General features: G+C 47.3%; 1 long non-coding RNA gene across 2 annotated transcripts; it reads left to right on the plus strand.

Annotated features, from left to right (window-relative positions):
- Positions 1–762: 762 nt before the first annotated feature.
- Positions 763–20,960, plus strand: LOC125282803 (uncharacterized). 2 transcript variants are annotated; one of them, XR_008956535.1, is made up of 3 exons: positions 763–961; positions 9,371–9,469; positions 19,043–20,960. It is a non-coding gene; the product is annotated as an uncharacterized LOC125282803 (long non-coding RNA). The 2 variants fall into 2 exon arrangements; XR_007190099.2 differs by lacking the exons at positions 9,371–9,469; positions 19,043–20,960 and adding exons at positions 1,696–1,838; positions 2,329–2,484.
- The last annotated feature ends 219 nt before the right edge of the window (positions 20,961–21,179 follow it).

The raw sequence follows: 21,179 nt of genomic DNA on the forward strand, positions 1-21,179 counted from the left end.
GCCAGAGAGTAACCAACCTTGGGCTGTAATTCTCCAGCCCATCCCTGTTTCAAGTCAGTGATGGAGCAACGGGTGGGTTTGATTACTGGATCCATCCATGCTAACCTGGGGTGGGGGACCCAGAGCAGGGGCTTGCTTCCTCTCGCTTACCTCCTCAGTGAAGTGGATTCAGGTGGAAACCCTTAGACCTGCATGCTGAGCTGTGGCCTCTGAGTGACCGGCTGAGACCTCCGAGAGATTCAGGTTTGTGAATATTTGAGATAGCGATTATTCACAGGGCATTGCTTAGAAATTTATTTTAAGATTTTATTTTTTTATTTAGAGAGAGAGAGCATGCGAGTGTTCGAGCAGGGGGAGGAGCAGAGGGAGAGAGAGAATCTCAAGCCGACTCCCTACTGAGCATGGGGCCTGATGCAGGGCACGATCCCACGACCCTGAGATCTTGACCTGAGCCAAAATCAAAGAGTCGGATGCTTAACCAACTGAGCCACCCAGGCACCCTGCTTAGAAATTTTTATAGGTAAACGATGGACTGAAGTTTTCTGTTGAGTCTTTGCTGGGTGGTTATTTACGAGGCACTGCTTAGAAATTGTTCGGACAAAATTCCCTCCGTTCTGAGTACACACTTGTTTGTCTATGTACTAATATTACAAATCACTGGATCCTCTGATGTCCAACTCTTTCGTTTCCAGGGATACCCGTGTGCCGAGTCTCACCCAAGGCGGAGTCATCACGTGTTAGTGTGTCTTGGAGGAAGCTGCTTATTCGTAAAATGCATCATTGCCAAATTGAGCCGCTCTTAGCAGACCCGCCCTGAAAGGGGCTTCAGATCTTCCATGCCACCTTCTTAACCTAAGGGGAAACGGAGAGTACTTAAGGCCCACGCTGGCCTGAAACTCTCATTTGCCCCTCAAGAACTCCAAGGCTCTCGGCGCTGGTTCCGGCGAAGGAGCCAGAGAAGGTAATGTCTTGAACCTGAAGGCTGGAGGGTTCTCAGCACTTTCCGAGGCCCCGTGGCTTCTACTCTTCTGATGGGGCGTTTGCTTTCCCCATTTCTTTCCTCCATCACGCGCCAATGCTGCCTGGTTTCGAGGGGCTACGCAGGCCCTCAGGACTTGGCTGGGCCTCCTGGTGCAGAGCCTGCATCTGGCTGTGACCCACCTGTCCTCCCGCCTGGTTCCCGGATGTCCCGCTCGGGGCGGGGGTGGGGGAGCCCTGTCCCCCGAGTGGGCGGGAGGCAGCCAGCGGGCCTGAAGCGGCACAGCTGGGACTCATTCGGGGCCAGCCTGCGGCGGGCGGGCCCAGCCCAAAGTGGAACCTTGTTCTCTGTCAAGTGCTGGCCAACTCCATCTGCCCCACACCTTCTTCACAAGAAATGTTCTCCCGGCTTCTTTGGAAGGGAACTTTAGCCGAGCCCGTCCAAGCTGAGGCAAAGAGTTGAAATTTTACCAGAGGCCCTTTGGGAAGCAGGAACAAAAATTAAAGAGCTCAAGATAGGATCCTTTTTACCCATTCCAATGCTGATTACATGGCCCGCAGCTGGAATGCGGAGCTCGGAGCCCCGAGCACACACTGCAACAGCTGGAATGTATCAGTGGCCCCCATATTAACCCGCTGGTTCCAGGAGGTGGGATTTCCTGAACCCAAAGCACTAATTTTTGCACATTTTGGGGGTCTTTCCTCTCTGACGTTTAGGGAAGCAGGGAGCGCGTGTGGGCAAACAGGCCGATTCGAGCAGCAGCCCGTTGCGTCTGCGTTCGCTTCACTCCATGGACGGAGGAGCCCAGGGAGAAAGGAAAACAGGTTCTGGAAGGCCATTTGTTTATTGTTCCTCGTAGGTATGCTCAGCGCTCCATGTTCCTGCCCCACACTGTACCTTTAGCCCGTAGCCTTTGGAAAATAAGACCTGAAATAACATTGACCCTCGTCACCCCTCCCTGAACCAATTCAACAGGCGTGGGAATGTTGGACGGGAGAAGCGAAATGCCCCCTGTCAGGGGGTGCTGGCAGTCTCCGAGCTAAGTCCCCCCCCTTTCAGCTGGGCCCCCAAGGAAGAGTCACGAGAGGCAGTGGTGCTGGGCTGGTGGGGTGGGGGTGGGGGGGAAGGAAAAGTCAGAAAACAGCCGGCAACTTCTCCCAGGTGCTCACAGTTGCCTTAATGCTTCTCCCGCCCCCTCTGCCGAGAGGCTGGGGGCTCAGCCCCAGGAGCCTGTCGGGAGCAAGACCGTCAGTAGAAGCTGAACTTGAGCAAGGCGGAAGGCAATCCCCACTCTGACCAGTTCATCGACTCCCTCCCCCCCCCCCCCCCCCCCCCCCCCGGCTGAACAGGAACAGCCCCTGTAGTTTGCGTGGCCGCAGCGAGCACACGATTGAAGACCCCTCATCCAGTGCCAGGTACCACGCATCCAGGCCATGGGAGCTCCCGTTGCTGGCTCAAGCGCTTCTGCCTCTCGTGCTTATGCAGAAACTGCCTGCAAAGGTCACCACGTGGTACGTACATGCTGGTCCACGGTCTAGTGGCTGGTGGGTAAATAGCGCTGGCGTGTTCCCGTGAGCTGCAAACGTTCAGAACCCAGCGGTCAAGTCTGCACATAGTGTGTGCCCATTGGTCCCCCTCGACCGCAGCTGTTCCTTTCCCAAACACCCCGACTGTCCCCGGTGGGTCCCTGCCTCGGGCCAGCAGATCCGAGGCCTGTTTTCCGTAAGCACATTGGCTGGGTGGGCCTGCCCAGAAGACCCTCCACACATCCCTGCAAGGCCCAGGGCAGTGGGGGAGGTGCCCAGCATTGAGAGAACACAGAAGCCTCCATACTGGCCTTGCAGAATCGGAAGGGAGGGAGTGTTCTTTCAAGATGGGGCCTTTCCGAAACTGTGAGCTGGCGTCTTAGCGTTTCAGTACCCACATGTGTGGGAAGGCAAGTCTAGAGACCAGGACTGAGGTGAACTCAGTGGATGCCCTATCTTCAGGCTGCAGGCCCAAGAGGTGAAGGGAAGGAGGGCAGCTTAGACAGGAGGTGGGCAGACATGCCAGCGGGCCCACAACAGAGGCCTCCAGAATATTCCAAATGCTGTGATGTGAGGGACCTGGGAAACAGCGCCACGTCACTCTCCAATCGAGAAATATCAGCAGCATTCGTTGGAGCTGGGCGGTCTCGTGGCCTGTGAAGTGCGAATTCCCCCAGGACAGCTGCACTATCAAGAGTTTGTGGGCCAGTTTCCTGTAGGACAGGGTTTGGGGTGCTGACAAGCAAGAGGAAAGAAAGGAGAAAGAGGAGTGGTGCCGTAGTTTATCTCCTTTATAATTAGGCCCTGGGCCGCCCAGACAACAAATGGTGAAGCAGTCTTCTAAAAAGTAAATAAGGAAAGGACACAAAAATAGCTAACAGTCTTTCCCTTAGACCTGACTCTCATTTACCTACAAACACCCTGGAAGCCAGAGCAGATTTGTTTAATAAAAGACCGGAAAGGTGGTGAAGCAGGTGGGTGAAGAGGAGCTCAGGCAGGTGTGGAGATGAGGTGGAGGACACTGATGACGCCACTGCTGGAGGCTCAGCGTCTGAGCTCGGGGGCTGGGAGTCTCTCCCTGCCCCTGGGAAGGAGGCCTGGAGGCTGTGGAGAGGGCACCCAGGAAGGCGGAGGGCTGGCCCGACTGACTGCACCCCCACAGTCCCATTCTTGGGCTCAGCACGCTGCGGGGAAAGCACTCGGGTCATTAATAGAAAGGAAAGGTAGAGAATATTGAATTTCTGATTAGGCCTGCTGCCTGCTGCTCGTCAGCTCAGCTCTGAGTCCTCATGGGCCAAGGATCATTTTTATGACTGGTGAATAAATGATTATTATCTACATAATGTCCCCTGCAAAAGGGCCCAGGCTGCAGGGGGTTTGCAGGGGCGCTGCAGGGGTAGGGAAGGGCTGGGCCCGGCAGCCATTTTGTGCTGCATGGCGGCCCTGGAGCCTCCTGGTAAAGCCAGACCTGAGAACTCTGTGAGCGCAGACAGCCAGGGCCTTGTGGCCTGGCCCGTGGGCTGGGCTCCGGAAGGGGCAGGAAGAGGGGTGGGGGTGTCCCGTGTGGCCTGTAACTGGCACCAAGCCCGCTCCAAGCCATCCCGGCTCTGCCTACGCTCCCATACCGGCTAAGGAGCGTGTAGGCTCCCAGCCCTTCCTGGGAGGCGGGAACAGAAACCCCATCTGAATGGCCTCCCTCCCCAGTAGACCCCAGGCCCCGCTGTGCACAGGGGTGCGGTCTGTAAGGCCACCTGCAGGCATAGAGCCAGGCCTCATGTGAGTTGAGTTGGAGTGATAAGGGGCTCCTTTACTGTTTGGTGAGTGGGTGGGCAAGCAGCTTCCTAATGCGAGTCTGTCAGCATTTTCTTGTCCTGCTGTCCCTCTGGGCACCTTCTCTAGACCCAAGGGCAGCGGGAGCCACAGGCCCCCTGCTGGGGCCGCATAACGCAGGCACAGCGCTGCAGTCACATTTAATTTTCCTCAGCTGTCACATCGGCTTTGGAAGGCACCGCTCCCTGGAGAAGGGATCTCAGCCTTGCGTGCATGGTCCCCCTTCTGTGCGCCAAATGGCTCCCGCTCCTAACGTCTGCAGTGGGTCATCAATTAGCCGGGTGAAGTCAGCGGGGGGGACCGCCAGCCTGCCCCGCCACTGCTCCTGGGAGTCTCCACCCTCCCGTCCTCTATAGACACTTCCAGTTCCAGGATGACCAGCGTCAGCCCGGTTGGAAGAGAAGAGCCGGGTCGGAGCTTCCAAAGGCCAACGAGAACTCCGTGGGCCCTTGGCACGGCTCCGATGCTGGCTCGCAGAAAAAGCAGGGCTTCCTGGTCCCCGGGGCCCCTCCCGCCTGCAGTTTCCTTCCTCTGGTTTTGTAATCTCTGTTCATCGCCAGGCACTTTCCATTGTATGTGACTTCATCGTGGACTTAAGTCTCCGTCAGTCCGGCAAGTGGGGACCGAGCCAAAGGGTGTTCTGATCAACTTCATGCTCCGGTGTTCCGGGCTCGCCTGCACCCCCAGGCACTTCTCTCTGCGTGCAGTGGCTCCCCGGACGGGCCTGAGGCCCCCTCTGCCGGCGGCCAGCCTCCATGGCACCCAGCAAGAGGCCGGCGCCGTGCCTCCAGCCAGGCCCTCCGTCCCTGCAGAGGGGAGCTCGCAAAGCGGACAGGCATTTTTCTTAGCACCGCGCGGTAGCTGAGAATAGGAAAGAAGACAGAATTCGTCCTGCCGTCCTACTCCGTTTGGGAACACCCGCTCCCCTAGGCTGACTTAACCAACATTCTGTGTTTGCGGGCCCACTTCTGCGGGCGTGTTCTCAGAAGGAGCCGCGAGGCCCTGCTGGCGTGGGGCACAAGCTCCAAGACGAGCCCCATCGCATCAGGTCACTGCGCCGTGTGCCGCCTCACTCACGGAGCTCCCTGAGATCCCATGTTGCATAGCCAGCCCTGCGCAGAGAGCAGTACTTCTGAGTGAATGTGTGTACAGCTCTGGGAATGACTCGGTGGGTGGTTTGTTGCTCTGTGGGAGAAAGGTCTGGTCACTGAAATATCAAGAAATCGAAAAGGCCTGTTCTCCCACAGCCCACTAGGCCCGTCACCCATTGCCCTCAGAAGTCGTCCAACATGGTACCTCCCATGCCGACGACCCGTCAGCACCGTCTGAACTCTGCTGACGGCCCCCCAGAATCTGCAAGCTGGAAATTCTCAGAACGTCCTCCTGAACACGCATCATGTTGAAATGCTCGCAGGTAGACCAAGGTGTACGCAGATAAGCATGAGTCCGGCCACATAGAATAAAAATAGGCCAATGACCCAAAGGGTGCTTTTTTTTTGGTTGCCTCTGGGGGCGGATTTCCTGAGGAGTAGGAGTGTGAAGCACTTGCCCCTTGCCTCAGGAAATCCTGACTCCCCACATGGCGGTTAGAGCAAGCACTTTGTCACCTCCCCCTCAGAACCAGGAAGAGGCCTAAGCAAAGACCTTTCGCTTGTCTTTGGAAGGCTGGGGAACAAGGACAATGGCTTCTGTGGTGATTGGCCAGTCTTAAGGGGAGCTCATGGGCCACAACTTGGGAGCACGGTGAGGCTCAGAGCTGCAGCCTGGCCTGGGTCCATGCTGCGCAGGCCAGTGGCCCACTGCCCACGTAGTCCTCGCCGAGGTCTACGCACACAGGACCTTTCTCTCATGATGCCGCTTGTTTGTGGTCAGCTCTGAGGGGCTGGTTGTCAGAACGGCCAGCGGTAGCCAGGGAAGGCCCCTCTTCCGGGTCATGGGGGCCCGTTTGTCCCACCCCAGCTGGATGTCCTCACCTTAGCCTGCGGGCACACTCCTCTAACCCCCACCCTACAGGGACCACCCTCCCAAGCCCTATTTTGGCATTAGGTCCAAGTTCCTTGATGGCTCCCTGAGGCCTGGCTTCTCTCCCTCATGCCCCTTCCCACAGTGGGCTCCTCTGTCCTCTGGGCACCCCATGGGGTTCCCCAACCCCAGCCTTTGCCCTTTGTTCTCTCAGCAGCCACACCTCGCCTGGTCTTCCCTGGATCCAGTCTTTCCTCTGCCCTGTAGCACCCAGGCCACATTCCAACTCCTTCACTCCTCTGTCCTTGTCTCATCGGAACCTCACCTCTAATGCCCGCTTTTCTCAACTCCCACGGCACTTGAGTATCAGGCAGAACTTGCTGGTGTCTTTGTCTCTGTGACTCTGTAATAAATCCTTTGAGGAGAGAGCGCGTGGTGACAGAGGACAGGTCCCTGGCAGGCTTCAGCTCTTGGGCTCTGGTCCTGGCTCCGAGTTCCTTTTTCACCCTCTGACAAATTATCCCACCTCAGTGGTTCCCAATTGGGCGAGGGAGGCACGATTTTGCCATGTTTGCAGACTTTCTTGGTTGTCACCAGTGGGATGGCGCTCCCGGCCTCTGTTGCGCCGAGGCCAGGGATGCTGCTAACCGTCGTGCGTTGCACGGGCAGACCCTCCAGCAGGAGAGTATCTGGCTGCAAGTGCCAGTAGTGCCAAAAAAGTGAGAAACGCTGCCCTGTCTTCAGTCCCCTCTCCTGTAAAGGAGGAAGGCTGTGAACAAATCAGCTGAGAGGCTTTGTGTGACACACGTGAAAACCGTAAATGCTCTTTCTGTTCTGCTCTCTACCCGACCACACAGCGTTTCTTTCCCTGAGGATGGCAGCCAGCATCGAATGCACACTTATTACGGGTTATCTCGTTTGATCTTTGTGGAAACCAACTGCATGGCCACTAGGATGGTCCCTGCTTTGCAGAAGAGAAAGCAATGCTTGCAGCCCCGAGGAGGCCGCCAAGGGCACGCAGTGGCGCAGCTGGGACTTCGGAGCTCACACGCTAACCGTTGGTTGTGTCACCGCCAGACAATTTTTGTAAGAGGGTTTGGAAACACAGAAGGACCGTATAAAGGGGACCGTGGTTCTCTCTTGCGCCCCCTCCTCCGACAGCAGGGGTCGGGCTCGGAGCTGGGTTGCAATAAATCCTTGCAGATTAATCCAATATGGATTCCTCTGGTGAGTCAGGAGAGGCTGAAAACCTGAAGATGCTCCGCGGCCTGCAAGTTAGGTAACTAGAAACTTGGAAAGTGCTAGAAACTGGCAAGAGTCTCAGTGGCCCCCGAGGAAATCCTGTGGGCCAGCTCAGCCCACACCCAGCCTGACCACCATTCAGAGGACACGTGGCCCCTGTGCCCTTTACTAGCACCTGTTCATACAGCTGGCGAATGGAGCCAGCTGTATGAACAGCCAAGGCCCCGGGCAGCCTTCTCTCCGGGGACAACAATGCTGTCACCCATGGCTGTCGACCAAGAACTTGCAGGACTGGGCAGGGCAGTGTGACATCCACGGCATGACTGTCCCCTGCAGTGATGCCTTGTTCTCCATCGAGAAGGATTTTAATCTCCAGGGAGTTGTTACCATGTTCCTTGTGGGGAACACATGTCCACGAGGTTGGAAGGCCTGGCCTCAGCTGTACACCCTTTAGTGGTTCATAGTTGACCAGCGTCTTCCGATATTTAATGGCACATGAAGTCATTGTGACTTGCCTATCATGATCTGGCCAGCTTTGAGGAACAAAGGTTCTCATCGCCATTCATCATTTCCTCTTCGTTTTTTCCATTTGGGAAGTACAAGATTAAGTTTGTATCTGGAAATCTCGTTCCTAGGTTCTCCTCTGAAAATAAGTCTGAGATCAGGAATGGTTCTTCTTATGCCCTGGGCATTGAAGCCGGTAAGACTAATGACATTAACAAAATTCTCTGAGCAACACGCAGGAGGCAACACAGTCCTTCTGGTAGGATGAACATCAGTCCAATAAGAAGATGACATATTGCCCATTCCCCTGTAAATAGAACGGGCCACATCAATTTCTCTTCTGCTTGTGAATGATGACCAGTTTATCAAGTATACACTGAATAATGATTTCCACGGGACAACAGCTCTTACGATAAAGTGCGACTGCTCTAGCTGCATTATTACAACCAGCATCCAATTTATGGAGTTTAGGAAGCAGATACATTTCTCAGAAATGTGTCACCATTATCTAGAACCAGCCATAAAATCTAGGCTGTCATGTATTTTCTGGCTGCAAACTCTAAGCCATTAATATTCCTGTAAAACAGTCTTGATCACAAGCCCAATTTAGAAATTAGGTGTTCAATATGATGATTACATTCCGGAGCTGGAACTTGCTATGGCCGAATGTGACAAATCTTATACCGCTTTTCAGACGGAAGGAACTGTTTGAGACATTGGGGATTTTTGGTGAATTGCAAATGAGACACCTTCACCTTAGGAAAGGACCACAGTCTTGCTCGTCCTCCCAGAGGAAGATGAGTCATTGGTATTTTCCTGCATCAAATACCATGGCTGTTCCCTAGGCCTGAGTCAGTGTTATGGAGGCGGTGCTCGTACGCCCGGATGGACACTGCACCGGGATGGATGACAGAATCCCAACACCGCTGTCCCCAGGAGGGCTTAGATGGCACCCCCATCTTCTTCCCCAGCTCAGGGAGGCCACACAAAGCAGCAAGGACCCCAGATGAGAACTAGGAGACGTGAAATGGTGGGAGAATAAAGCTCGGAGTAATATTTAAAAACACAGCTCTCTAGAGTATAGAACCAATGCTACCAGAAACTGAGTGGAAAGAGTGACAAGCGTTTGGGACATTGTCAGTGACTAATCAGTCATTTCAACTATATGCACAAGGTCATGCTCAGAATTTTAATCCCTAATATGTCAGCAAAAGAGTTTTGTTCTATCGTTTAGTTTGCAAAACCTAATTCAGCATTCGGTTCACATTGAGATATGTCATTCATTTCCCTGGTCATTTCAGAAGGGCTGTCTTTTGTGTATCTGTAGGCTACCCAGGATGGTGAGGAATTCCGAATTTCACTGTGGTAAACACGGCCCATTGCATTTAAAATGAAAGAGCCAAGAAGAAACCACCACTGGCTGATGGTGAGTGTCTGGGGAAATGAACACTGGTACACTCTCGTCAGGGTGTAACGTTATGAAACTTGGGAAAGACGATTTGACAAGAAGGATCAAAAACTATATCCTTTGACCCCGTCATTTCACTCCCAGGAACTTCTCCTAAGGAAGGAGTTAGTGGGGGAGATGCTGAGGTGAGCGTTGCTCATACTTACAACTGTCTGGCATGAGGGGATTGGTTAATGAGTGTTGGGACATCCATGCAATAGAACGATATACAGCCATAGCAATCATGTTATGGAACATAGAATGGAAATACTGTTCAATGCAAAGAATCATTTTAAAAGTAGAATATAAGACCTCAATTTTATATTAAAAAGAATATATTATGTATGCTTGAGGGAGAAGAGTTACCAAAATGTTAACAGTGGTTATCTCTGTATAGCAAAAAAGTGAGTGATACTCAATTTTTCTTCTTTATGCTTTTCTGAGCATTCTGTAATAATCACGCATTGGGTTTGTTATGAGAGAAAAAGAAATAATGTAATTATTGAAGGTTAGGCAATAATGTGATTGTTGAAAAAGGTTACCCGTCTTAAAAAGACCATAATAATTTATATGGTATATGATACTATATTCTATTAGACCATATTATACTATAAGGTTCTATTAGTCATGAAGGGATGGGTTGGGGTGAAGTTTTTTTAAATTTATATTGAAGTATAATTGACATAATATAAGTGATATATTTGTCTCAGGGATGCCACATAGTGATACAAAATTTATATAAATTACAATATCATCACTATAGTAAGTCTAGTTCCCACCCATCACCATACAAAATTAATACAATAGTTCACCTTTGCCTACCCCTTTACAAACCCCTCTTCTCCAGCCACCGTGAGTCTGTTCTCTGTATCTCTGAGTCCGGTTTGGTTTTGTTTGTTCATTTGTTTTGTTCTTTAGATTCCACATATAAGTGAAATCACATGGTATTTGTCTTTCTCTGTCTGACTTATTTCACTCAGCATAATACCCTCCAGGCCCATCCATATTGTCACAAATGGCAAAACCCCATTCGTTTTTTTATGGTTGAGTAATGCTCCATTGTGTATATAGCATATCTTCCTAATCCATTCATCTATTGATGGACACTTCTGTTGCTTTCATATCTTGGCTATTGTCAACAATACCGCAATGAACACGGGAGTGTATATATCTTTTTGAGTTAGTGTTTTTGTTTTCTTTGGGTATACCCAGAAGTGGAATTGCAGGATCATATGGTAGTTCTATTTTTGATTTTTTGAGGAAACTCCATACTATTTTCTGTAATGGCTGCACCAGTTTACATTCCCACCAACAATGCACCAGCGTTCCCCTTTCTCCATATCCTCACTGACACTCGTTATTTATTTTTTTGATAATAGCTCTTCTGACAGGTGTGCTGTGATACATCATTATGGTTTTGCTTTGCATTTCCCTGAGATTTACTGATGTTGAGCATATTTTCATTTTGGCCATCTGTACATCTTCTTTAGAAAAATGTCTATTCTGATCTTATGCGTATTTTTTAATTGGCTTTTTACTTTCTTTTGCTATTGAGTTGTATGAGGTCTTTATATATTTTGGATATTAGCCCATTATCAGAGATATGATTGGCAAATATTTTCTCCCATTCTGTGGTTGCCTTTTGTTTTGTTGATAGTTCATTTGCTATTCAAAAGCGTTTTAGTTTGATATAGTCCCATTTGTTTATTTTTGTTTTTGTTGCCCTTGCCTGTAGAATCAGGTTCAAAATAATATCACTAAGACTGGTATCAAGGAGCTTACTGCCTATGTTTTCTTCTAGGAGTTTTAAGGTTTCAAATCTAATCCATTTTGAGTTTATTTTTGTGTATGGTGTAAGAAAGTGGTTCAGTTTCATTCTTTTGCATGTAGCTGTCCAGTTTTCCCAACACCATTTGTTGAAGAGACTGTTACCCCTTGTATAGTCTTTCCTCCTTTATTGTAGATTAATTGATTGTATATGTGTGGGTTTATTTCTGGGTTCTCTATTCTGTTCTATTGATCTATGTGTCTATTTTTGTGCAAGTACCATAGTGTTTTGATTACCATAGCTTTGAAGTATAGTTTAAAATCAGGGAGTGTGATGCCTCCAGCTTTGTTCTTCTTTCTGAAGATTGCTTTGGCTATTCAGGTGGGGTTTTTTTCTTTGTGGTTTCACGCAAATTTTAATATTATTTGTTGTGGTTGTGTGAAAAATGCCATTGGGGGACGCCTGGGTGGCTCAGTTGGTTAAGCATCTGCCTTTGGCTCAGATCATGATCCCAGGGTCCTGGGATCGAGTCCTACATCAGGCTCTTTGCTGGGCAGGGAGCCTGCTTCTCCCTCTGCCTGCCGTTCCCCCTGCTCATGCTCTCTCTCCCTCTCTCTCTGACAAATAAATAAATAAAATCTTAGAAAAGAAAAGAAAAGAAAAGAAAAGAAAAATGACATTGGTATTTTGATAGGGATTACATTGAATCCGTAGATTATTTTGGGTAGTATGGACATTTTAATAATATTAGTCCTTCCAATCATAAGCATGGACTATCTTTTCATTTGTTTGTGGCTTGTTTGATTTCTTTCAGCAGTGTCTCACAGTTCTCAGAGTATAGGTCTTTCATTTCCTTGGTTAAATGTACTTCTAGGGAACTTACTCTTTTTGATACAATTGTGAATGGAATGGGCTTCTTAATTCTTTTTCTGATAGTTCCTTTTTAGTGTATAAAAATGCAGCTGCTTTCTATATTTTAGTTTTGTATCCTGCAACTTAGCTGAATTAATTTATTCTAATAGGGTTTTCTTTTTGAGTCTTTAGAGTTTTTTAATATATAGTACCATGTCATCTGCAATAGGGACAGTTTTACTTCTTCCTTACCAATTTGGGTGCCTTTATTTCTTTTTCTTGCCTAATTGCTGTGGCTGAACTTCCAATCCTGTGTTGAATAAAAGGGGCAAGAGTGGGTATCCTTGTCTTGTTCATGATCTTGGGAAAAGCTTTTAGCTTTTCACTGTTGAGTATGATACCTGTGGGTTTGTCATAGATAGCCTTTATTATGTTGAGATATGTTTCCTCTGTACCTGCTTTGTTGGGAGTTTTTATCATATGTGGATGTTGAATTTTTTCAAATGTTTTTCTGCCTTTATTGCAATGATCATATGATCGTCACTCTTCATTTTGTTAATGTGGTGTACCACAGACATTGATTTGTAGAAATTGGACCATCCTTGAATCCCTGGAATAAGTCCCACTTGGTCATGGTGTATAATTTTTTTAATGTATTGTTGAATTGATTAGCTAATATCTTATTGATGATTTTTCACATCTATGTTCATCAAGGATATTGGCCTATAATTTTTTGCGTGTTATGTGCTGACCTGGTAAAATGAGTTTGGAAGTGTTCCCTTCTCTTCAATAACTTTGGAATCATCTGAGAAGGATAGTATTAACTCTTCTTTGAACGCTTGGTAGAATTCACCAGTGAAGCTGTCTGGTCCTGGACTTTTGTTTGTTGAAAGTTTTTTGATTACTGATTCAATCTCCTTATTAGTAATTGGTCTATTCAGATTTTCTATTTCTTCATAATCAAGTCTCAGAGGAGTGTGTGTTTCTAGGAATGTACCCATTTCTTCTAGGTTGCCCAATTTCTTGGTGTATAATTTGTTCAAAGTATTTATCTTATTCTTTGTATTTCTGTGGTATCAGTTATAACTTTTCTTTCATTTTTTATTTTATTTGGACCCTCTTTTTTTTTTTTCTTGATGATCTTCCTAAGGGTGTGTCAACTTTATCTTTTCAAAGAACCGGCTCTTAGTTTCACTAATCTTTTCTATTGTTGGTTTGTTTGTTTTTTGTCTCAGTTTCGCTTATTTCCACTCTGATCTTTATTATTTCCTTCCTTCTACTAACCTTGGGCATTTTTTTTATAGTTCCTTTAAGTGTAAAGTTAGATTGTTTGTTCAAGATTTTTGTGTTGTTTATTCCTTGAGGTAGGCTCATATTGCTATGAACTTTCCTCTTAGAACTGTCTTTGCTGTGTCCCATAAATTTTGGAACGTTGTGTTTCCATTTTTATTTGACTTAAGATATTTTTTGATATTATATTTAACTTATTCATTGACTCATTGGTTATTTAGTCTTCATGTGCTCCTGTTTTTCCCATTTTTCTTCTTGTAATTGATTTCTAGTTTCTCGTCATTGTGTTTGGAAAGATGCTTGATATGACTTTAGTCTTCTTAAATTTGTTGAGATTTGTTTTGTGGCCTAACATGTGATCTACCCTGAAGAATGTCTCTGTGCACTTGGAGAATGTGTATTCCGCTGCTTTTGGACGGCATCTTACGTAAATATCTATTAAGTCCACCTGGTCTAATGTGTCATTTAAGGCTGATATTTTCTTATTGATTTTTTTTTTTTTTTTTGGTCTGGATGAAATATCCATTGATGTCACTGGGGTATTAAAGTCCCCTACTATGATTGTATTGCTGTCGATTTCTCCCTTTATATCTGTCAATATTGTTTTATATATTTAGCTGCTCCCCTTAGGGGTGCATGAATATTTACAAATGTTATATCCTCCTATTGGATTCACCCTTTTATCATTATGTACTCCTTTCTATGTCTTTTGTTGCAGTCTTTGTTTTAAAGTCTATTTTGCGTGATATTAAGTATTGCTATCCCAGCCTTCTTTTCATTTCCATTTGCCTGGAATTTCTTTCTCCAGCCCTTCATTTTCAGTCTGTGTGTCTTTAGCTCTGAAGTGAGTCTCTGGTAGGCAGCATACGGATGGGTCATTTTTTTTTTTTAATTCATTCAGTCACACTAGTCTTTTGATTGGAGAACTTAGTCTATTTACATTTAAATTAATCATTGATAAGCCATTTTGTTAATTATTTTCTTGTTGTTTTATAGCTTTTTGCTGTTCCTTTCTTCTCTTGCTCTCTTCCCTTGTGGTTTGATGACGTTTTTTAGTGTTATGTTTAGGTTCCTTTCTAATTATTTCTTGTGTATCTATTATAAGCTTTTGGTTTATGGTTATCATGAAGTTTGTATATAATTACCTATTTATATAGCAGCCTACTTTAAGTTAGTCACTTCAATTCAACTGCATTCTAAAAGCACTACGTTTTCGCCCCCTACCCCGTGTTTTATGTTTTTGATATCTTTGACATATTTTCATTTTGTGGATCCCTTACCTAAATATTGTATCATTTTTACAACTTTTTGTTTTAACATTCATACTAGCTTTATAAGATTCATCTACTACCTTTATTATATTTGCCTTTACCAGTGAGGTATATTTTATTTCTAGTTATGACCTTTTGTTTTTAGCTTAAACAGGTCCCTTTAACAATTCTCGTAAGGCCAGGTTAGTGAGGATAAACTCCCTTAGCTTTTTTCTTGTCTGGGAAACTCTTTATCTCTCTTTCCATTCTGAATGACTACCTTGCCAGGGAGAGTATTCTTGGTTGGAAGTCTTTTCTGTTTAGCATTTTGAATATATCATGTCTTTTTCTTCTAGCCTGCAAAATTTTTGCTGAAAAACCTGATAGTCTTATGGGGTTTTCTTGTATGGAACCAGTTGTTTTTCTCTTGCTGCTTTTAAGATTCTTTCTTTAACTTTTGACATTTTTAGTGATAATGTGTCTTTGTGTGGAAGTCCTTGGATTCATCGTGTTTGGGATTCTGTGCTTCCTGTACTTGCTTGTCTGTTCTTTTCCCCAGGTTAGAGAAGTTTTCAGCCATTATTTCTTCTAGTAAGTATTCTGCCCTTTTCTCTCTTTCTTCTCCTTCAGGAGAGTGTTAATATGCTTGTTGTTGTCATCGCACAGATGCCTTAAGCTATCCTCATTTTTTTTTAAAGATTTTATTTATTTATTCGACAGAGAGAGAGACAGCCAGTGAAAGAGGGAACACAAGCAGGGGGAGTGGGAGAGGAAGAAGCAGGCTCATAGCGGAGGAGCCTGATGTGGGGCTCAATCCCAGAACACCAGGATCATGCCCTGAGCCGAAGGCAGACGCCTAACGACTGTGCCACCCAGGCGCCCCAAGCTATCCTCATTTTTAAGATTCTTTTTTTTTTTTTCTTTTTGTTGCTCTGTTTGGATAATTTCCACTCTCTTGTCTTCCAGGTCACTGATCTGTTATGCATCATCTCGTCTGCTTTGAATGTTTGTAGTGTATTTTTCAATATAGTTATTGTATTCTTCAGCTCTGTGAGTTTCCTACTTGGTACTTTCTTATATTTTCTCTCTTTACTGAAGTTCTCATTATGATCATCTATTCCCTCAAGTTTGGTTAGCATCCTGGCTATAAATTTGAGCTCTTTATCAGGTATATTTATCAGGGAAATTACTTATCTCCATTTTACTTAGTTTTTTTTTTTTTTCTGAGATTTTATCTTGTTCCTTTATTTGGAACGATTTCTTTGCGTCCTCATTTGCTTGACTGCGTTTGTTTCTGTGTGTAATGTAAAACAGCTCTCTCTCCCTGTCTTGAAAGAGGACTTCTATGTAGGAGATGAACCTTATTCTTTAACCTTGCCCTAGTTCTTGGTTGTCTCGTAAGTTGTCTCTCCAAGTATTTCAGACTCTTGGGGTTCAGAAATGCACCCTCCGCACCCCGTGACTTGAGCCTGGTGCTCCAGGGGCATCCCCTGTGTGGGTGGTGGTGCCCGTTGCCTCTGTAGGGTCATGTGAGCAGTGCAGGTGGGGCAGGGCTGCTCAGCTGCTGGTTTGGTGGTGCCGTGTCAGCAGGCGGTGGAGGCTGGAGGAGGGCTGTTTGCCCAGGACGGTTAGGTGGTTAGAGGGAGGGTGTAAAAATGACACCGTCAGTGCAGCACCAGCAAAGTAGAGGTAGCCCATAAAAATGGCATCTGCCAGAGAGTGCCGACTCTCCCTAGACAGTGCCAACAGACTCTGGCTTGGGGGACTTTCTCGCAGTTCTATTTTTGATCTGATGATCTTGCGGGGAATCAGTAAGACAGGAGTCTGGCCTGGGGAGCTGGAGCTGGTGATCTGCATCTGTCTAGTTGGTGGTTCCATGAGACCCAGTGCTAAGCCTCCAAGTTTCTCCAGACAGAAGCCATGGCCAGGTGAGAATCAACTGTCCTTGTCTAGGACCACCTGTATCCATCCACATGTGTGTATGTGCTCGCCAGCCAGAGTCTATCCAAGTGTGTGTGCGTGCACATTGCATGCAAGCATGCGTGCCAGCCGTAGTCCAGACTGTGAGGGTCCTGTTTTGTTTTGGCACCAGGACTGGTAAAACCAGGAGGAGGCAGCTGTCGGTGCCACTGCTTTGTTCTCTGTATCTTAATAAACAGTGATTTCCTCTTTTCTTGGTATTGAGTGCTCAGTTTCTTAGAATTGTGGGGCTTGTTTAGGGGGATATGTAATTCTATTATGCCCTCCCCCAGCCAAATTCCCTTCAGTGTTTCTCAGCAGAGGTGGGGTTGGCACTGGAGAAAGAAAAATATTTGGGGCTTGGGCTTGACCCAGCATCGAAGCATTGTTGGTTTCCCTGGCCCTCCAAAAGAATACTAGTAGGATGCTCTCTGGTCCTGTGATAATCAAAAATGCCCCTGCCACTCTTCCAAAGTGGCTGCAGCAGACTTTCTGAAATCAGAGGTTTACTCTCCAAATAGAATTGGATTGATTCTCAAGGCCTTTGGACCTGACTCTTCTCTTAGCCTGTGACATTTTTCCTAGGAGAGTGACTTTGAATGTCCACGCATTTGCATGATGGCTTTCCTATTTGTTGCTCCCAGCTTTATAATCCCCCCCACCTCAGATAGAAACCCATCCCTGTGAATATGTGGATCTTGGGGATTTGACCTATTTTGTGATGTTATAAATCTCAGATTGGTAAAGAATGTGTCAAGACCCAAATATTTTAACTCATTCATTCATTCAATCATATTTGTTAAGAACCTACTACCGTGTTAGAGTTCTGGGATGCAGAGAAATCAATCAGGCCATCACATTCATAATATACAACTGCAAACTGAGATTCATGCTTTGAGGAAGGGAAAGAATAAGGTTAAAGGAGAATTTGTTATAAAGGAACCACCTAGACTGAGCAGTCAGAGAAGGTTTTTAGTAAAATGATGCTGGAGCAGAGACCCGAGGCTTGTGTAGAGGCTAGCCAGGTGAAGGGGCAGTCGTTGTGGCATTTGATCATTCTAGATGGAAGAAAGAGCAGGCATAAAGGCCTGTTTGAGAGGATCACCGGGGCATGGGAGAAATTAGAGAAGCCTAGTGTGACTGGAGCACAGAGAGCAGGGGCCTGTGTATAGAGGCCTTGCAGGCTTGTTAGAGAATTGGTTTTTATTTTAAGAGCTTTAAACAGGGAGTACTAGGATCAGCCATGGTTTTTGGAAAGATCCGTATAGATGCAGGGTAGAATCAGGTTGGAAAAGAATCTGACTGGATCCAAAGAGGAGGCCACTACAGTCACCCAGGTAAGAGACAAAGACAGTCTGGACTAGGGGGGCAGCAGTGGGAGGGGGGAGCAGTGCGTGGATTTAGAGATATTCAGGAAACAAAATGGTTGGTTCTCGGTGATGGGTTGGTTTGGATGGTGAGAATAAAGGAAGTAAGGATGACTTCGTTTCTTGCTTGTGTCACTTGAAGAATGACTGTTGATGCCATTTACTGATGTGGAACCTCAGGAGGGATCAGGTGGGGCTGGCAGCCAGGGTTGAGGGAAAAAACATGAGTTTACTTTTGGACAGTTTGGGCTTGAAGTAGCTGAGACAGTTTGAGGAGAAGTCAAATAGGGAAATGCATGGGGGGGGAGGGGTGGTTGTAGGCCAGAGACCAGAGAAGATATTGCAATACTGGGCTTGCTGATCTCTGTGAACATTTATTTTGGTCATATTTGTCCTTTCTTTTTTTTTTTTCTTTCTTTCTTAAAGATTTTTTAATTTATTTATTTGACAGAGAGAGAGACAGCCAGCGAGAGAGGGAACACAAGCAGGGGGAGTGGGAGAGGAAGAAGCAGGCTCATAGCGGAGGAGCCTGATGTGGGACTCGATCCCATAACGCCGGGATCACGCCCTGAGCCGAAGGCAGATGCTTAACCTCTGTGCCACCCAGGCGCCCCATATTTGTCATTTCTTGAGGGCTGTCAGATGCTGGAGTGGCTGTCGGTGTGACAAGTAGTGAGAGGTGCTTGCGAGTCTCTCTGGCATCTCTTAAGAAAACAAAAAAGAACTTGCACTCCTCTTTAAAGATTGTATTCAAAGTAGGATTAAAATGATTATTTTGCCTTTAAACATCTGAGATATAGCATAACGTACATCATCTAAGATCTTTTAATGAGCCGGCAGAAGTAATTAATTAAGAATTCAAGTTTAAGGGGTAAAAAGTGTTTCGAAGCATTCTGACTTGTTAGGATTCCCTAAAGTGCCCTAGTGACCTTGGCAAGAAAGTTGGGGCTGGACTCTTGTGATACAAGGTGGAGGCCTATGTGTGTCTTCAGGAAGGTTCTCAGAGGCCCGTGCATGGGGTCCTTCCTTAACGAGACTGTGCTGTAAAGTCTCCCCCACTTCTCAGGGACTCCCGATCACTGCGAAAGTGTAGATGGCGGCGTTTTCTCCAATACCAACAATCAGTTCTCTGATTCTCCTGACGCAAACGAGTATTCAACAATTCAATTCGATTCTGACACCGACTACCCAGAGGGAGGGCCAATCCTACAAGGTAAGGGCTTATTCCCTCAAGACTGCCCCCACTTTAGACACCAGCCACAAGGCCTAGACTTCCCATGCTTCTGACCAACCAGCCATAAGTCAAGGATTCCCACGACAATTTGCTACAACACGTCACATAACGCAGGAACACACTTTGCATACATTTTTCACTTTATGATAAAGGATAATATAAAGGATGTAGATGAATAGCCAGATGAAACAACACACAAGACGAGGTCTGGAGGACAGCAGTCTCTGCCCCTGTGGAGTGGGGGTGTGCCAACGTCCCGCCTCACAGATGTGTGCCCCAACCTGGAAGCTCCCCGAACTCCATGCTACTGGGAATTTTATGGAGCCTTCCTCACATAGACACGATTGATTATTACCTCATTCTCCAGTCCTATCCCCCTCCCCAGAGGTTGAGGGTGGGCGGCAAGGGCCAAAAGTTCCAGGCTTCTAATCAAGGTCTAACCTGGCAACCTGCCCCATCCTGAAGCTATCTAGGGCAACATCGAGAGTTGTCCGGTTAGAACAAAAGATGCTCCAAACATCCAGGAAATTCCAAGAGATACAGGGTCTCTGTTGTCAGGAACCAGAGACAAAGACCAAAGAGTAGAACAAAAGACAATCCTATCACCTCTATCACTCAGGAAATTCCGAGGGTTTTAGGCGCTCTGTGTCAGGAACCATGTCTATGTCTTATTACACGACCGGTGGTTAGTGCACTCTGGAGGTGCTCCTTGGATAGGGGCTACTCCTGTGGGATTTCTAGAAGCCACCCGTAGCTAGGCCTCAGCAGCAACCTCCTGTCCCCCTTCCCTGCCCTGAGCACCACCCTTACTGCCCGGCAGAGGGAGCCCATCTCTGATGCGTGAACCACCGCTGACCTTCCTGGGCTGGGGCAGAAAACCCCAAATCCAGGCAGCTGAGGACTTGCCAGCAGGGGAGAAAATGTGGGACGGGGAGGAGGCTGTGTTCCTGCCACAGGTTTGTGTCTCTGGTGTATGGTGGTCCCACAAAAATGGTAACTCTTCCATCAGAGGCATGTTTGCAACGAGAGAGAAAACTAAGGTAATGCTCACCACTCATGGAGTTTCTCATCTGTACGAACACTTACGTTATTGCTAATTCTCAAACCCTGGAGGAAGTCATCACTATCCCTCATTTTATACATGACTACCTGGAGGTTTTTAGAGATTGGAAAACTTGCTCGGCGATCACAGTTCAGTGGCAGAGGCTGGATTCGAACCCACGTCTGTCAGGTGCCACTGTCCGTTCTATGACATTTCATGATGCCTCCAGTTTCACAAGATGAGGACGAAAGCCAGACCCAAGAGCCAATCCCTGGAGGCTGGCCAGACCCAATCAACAGCTGGCGACTTACCCCATAAACTGAATCAGGGAAATGAGAGCACCCAAATGCCTGATGGGGTCCAGGGTTAGCAGCACGAGCTGCACTCAGCAAACTCCATCCACTCATCTGGCAAGATGGACATGAATTTGCTCGGCTCTTTCCAAGCTCTCCTTCTGGTGCCTCTGGGACCCTGTTTGGAAGCTTCATGAATGCAAACTTTCCAGCCGAGAGAGCCCAAGACACAGCCAGTCAGGATGGTGGCCCTCAGCGGGCCCCCGGCCCCCCATCACGTGCAGGTGTCTGGGCAGGACCCGGGTGAGAACTTGGTGGGAAGTCCATCAGCTGGCGTAGACAAGCCCTATTGCTTAATACACAAATAGCTTTCCCTCAGAGAAAGGGGTCACCCCGTGCCCTCCTGCACCCACTTCCCATACTGCCCTTCAGAGCACTTAACTCCCTTTCTTGGGCCAAGGAGACTGGTGGGGGAGGGGAGCCCCAGCTGTCCCACGGGGGCAACTCTGCTCCCTTATTCAGATCCACAAATGCTTCCAACTGGCTCAAACCCCATCCTCTCTGGAAGCCTTCCTCAGCCCTCTGCCCTGCACCCTCCCCTTCCCTGCTCTGAATTCCTCTAAGGCTTCCTGGT

This window comes from Ursus arctos, unplaced genomic scaffold (genome assembly GCF_023065955.2).
Source record: "Ursus arctos isolate Adak ecotype North America unplaced genomic scaffold, UrsArc2.0 scaffold_30, whole genome shotgun sequence".
Taxonomy (NCBI): Eukaryota; Metazoa; Chordata; class Mammalia; order Carnivora; family Ursidae; genus Ursus; species Ursus arctos.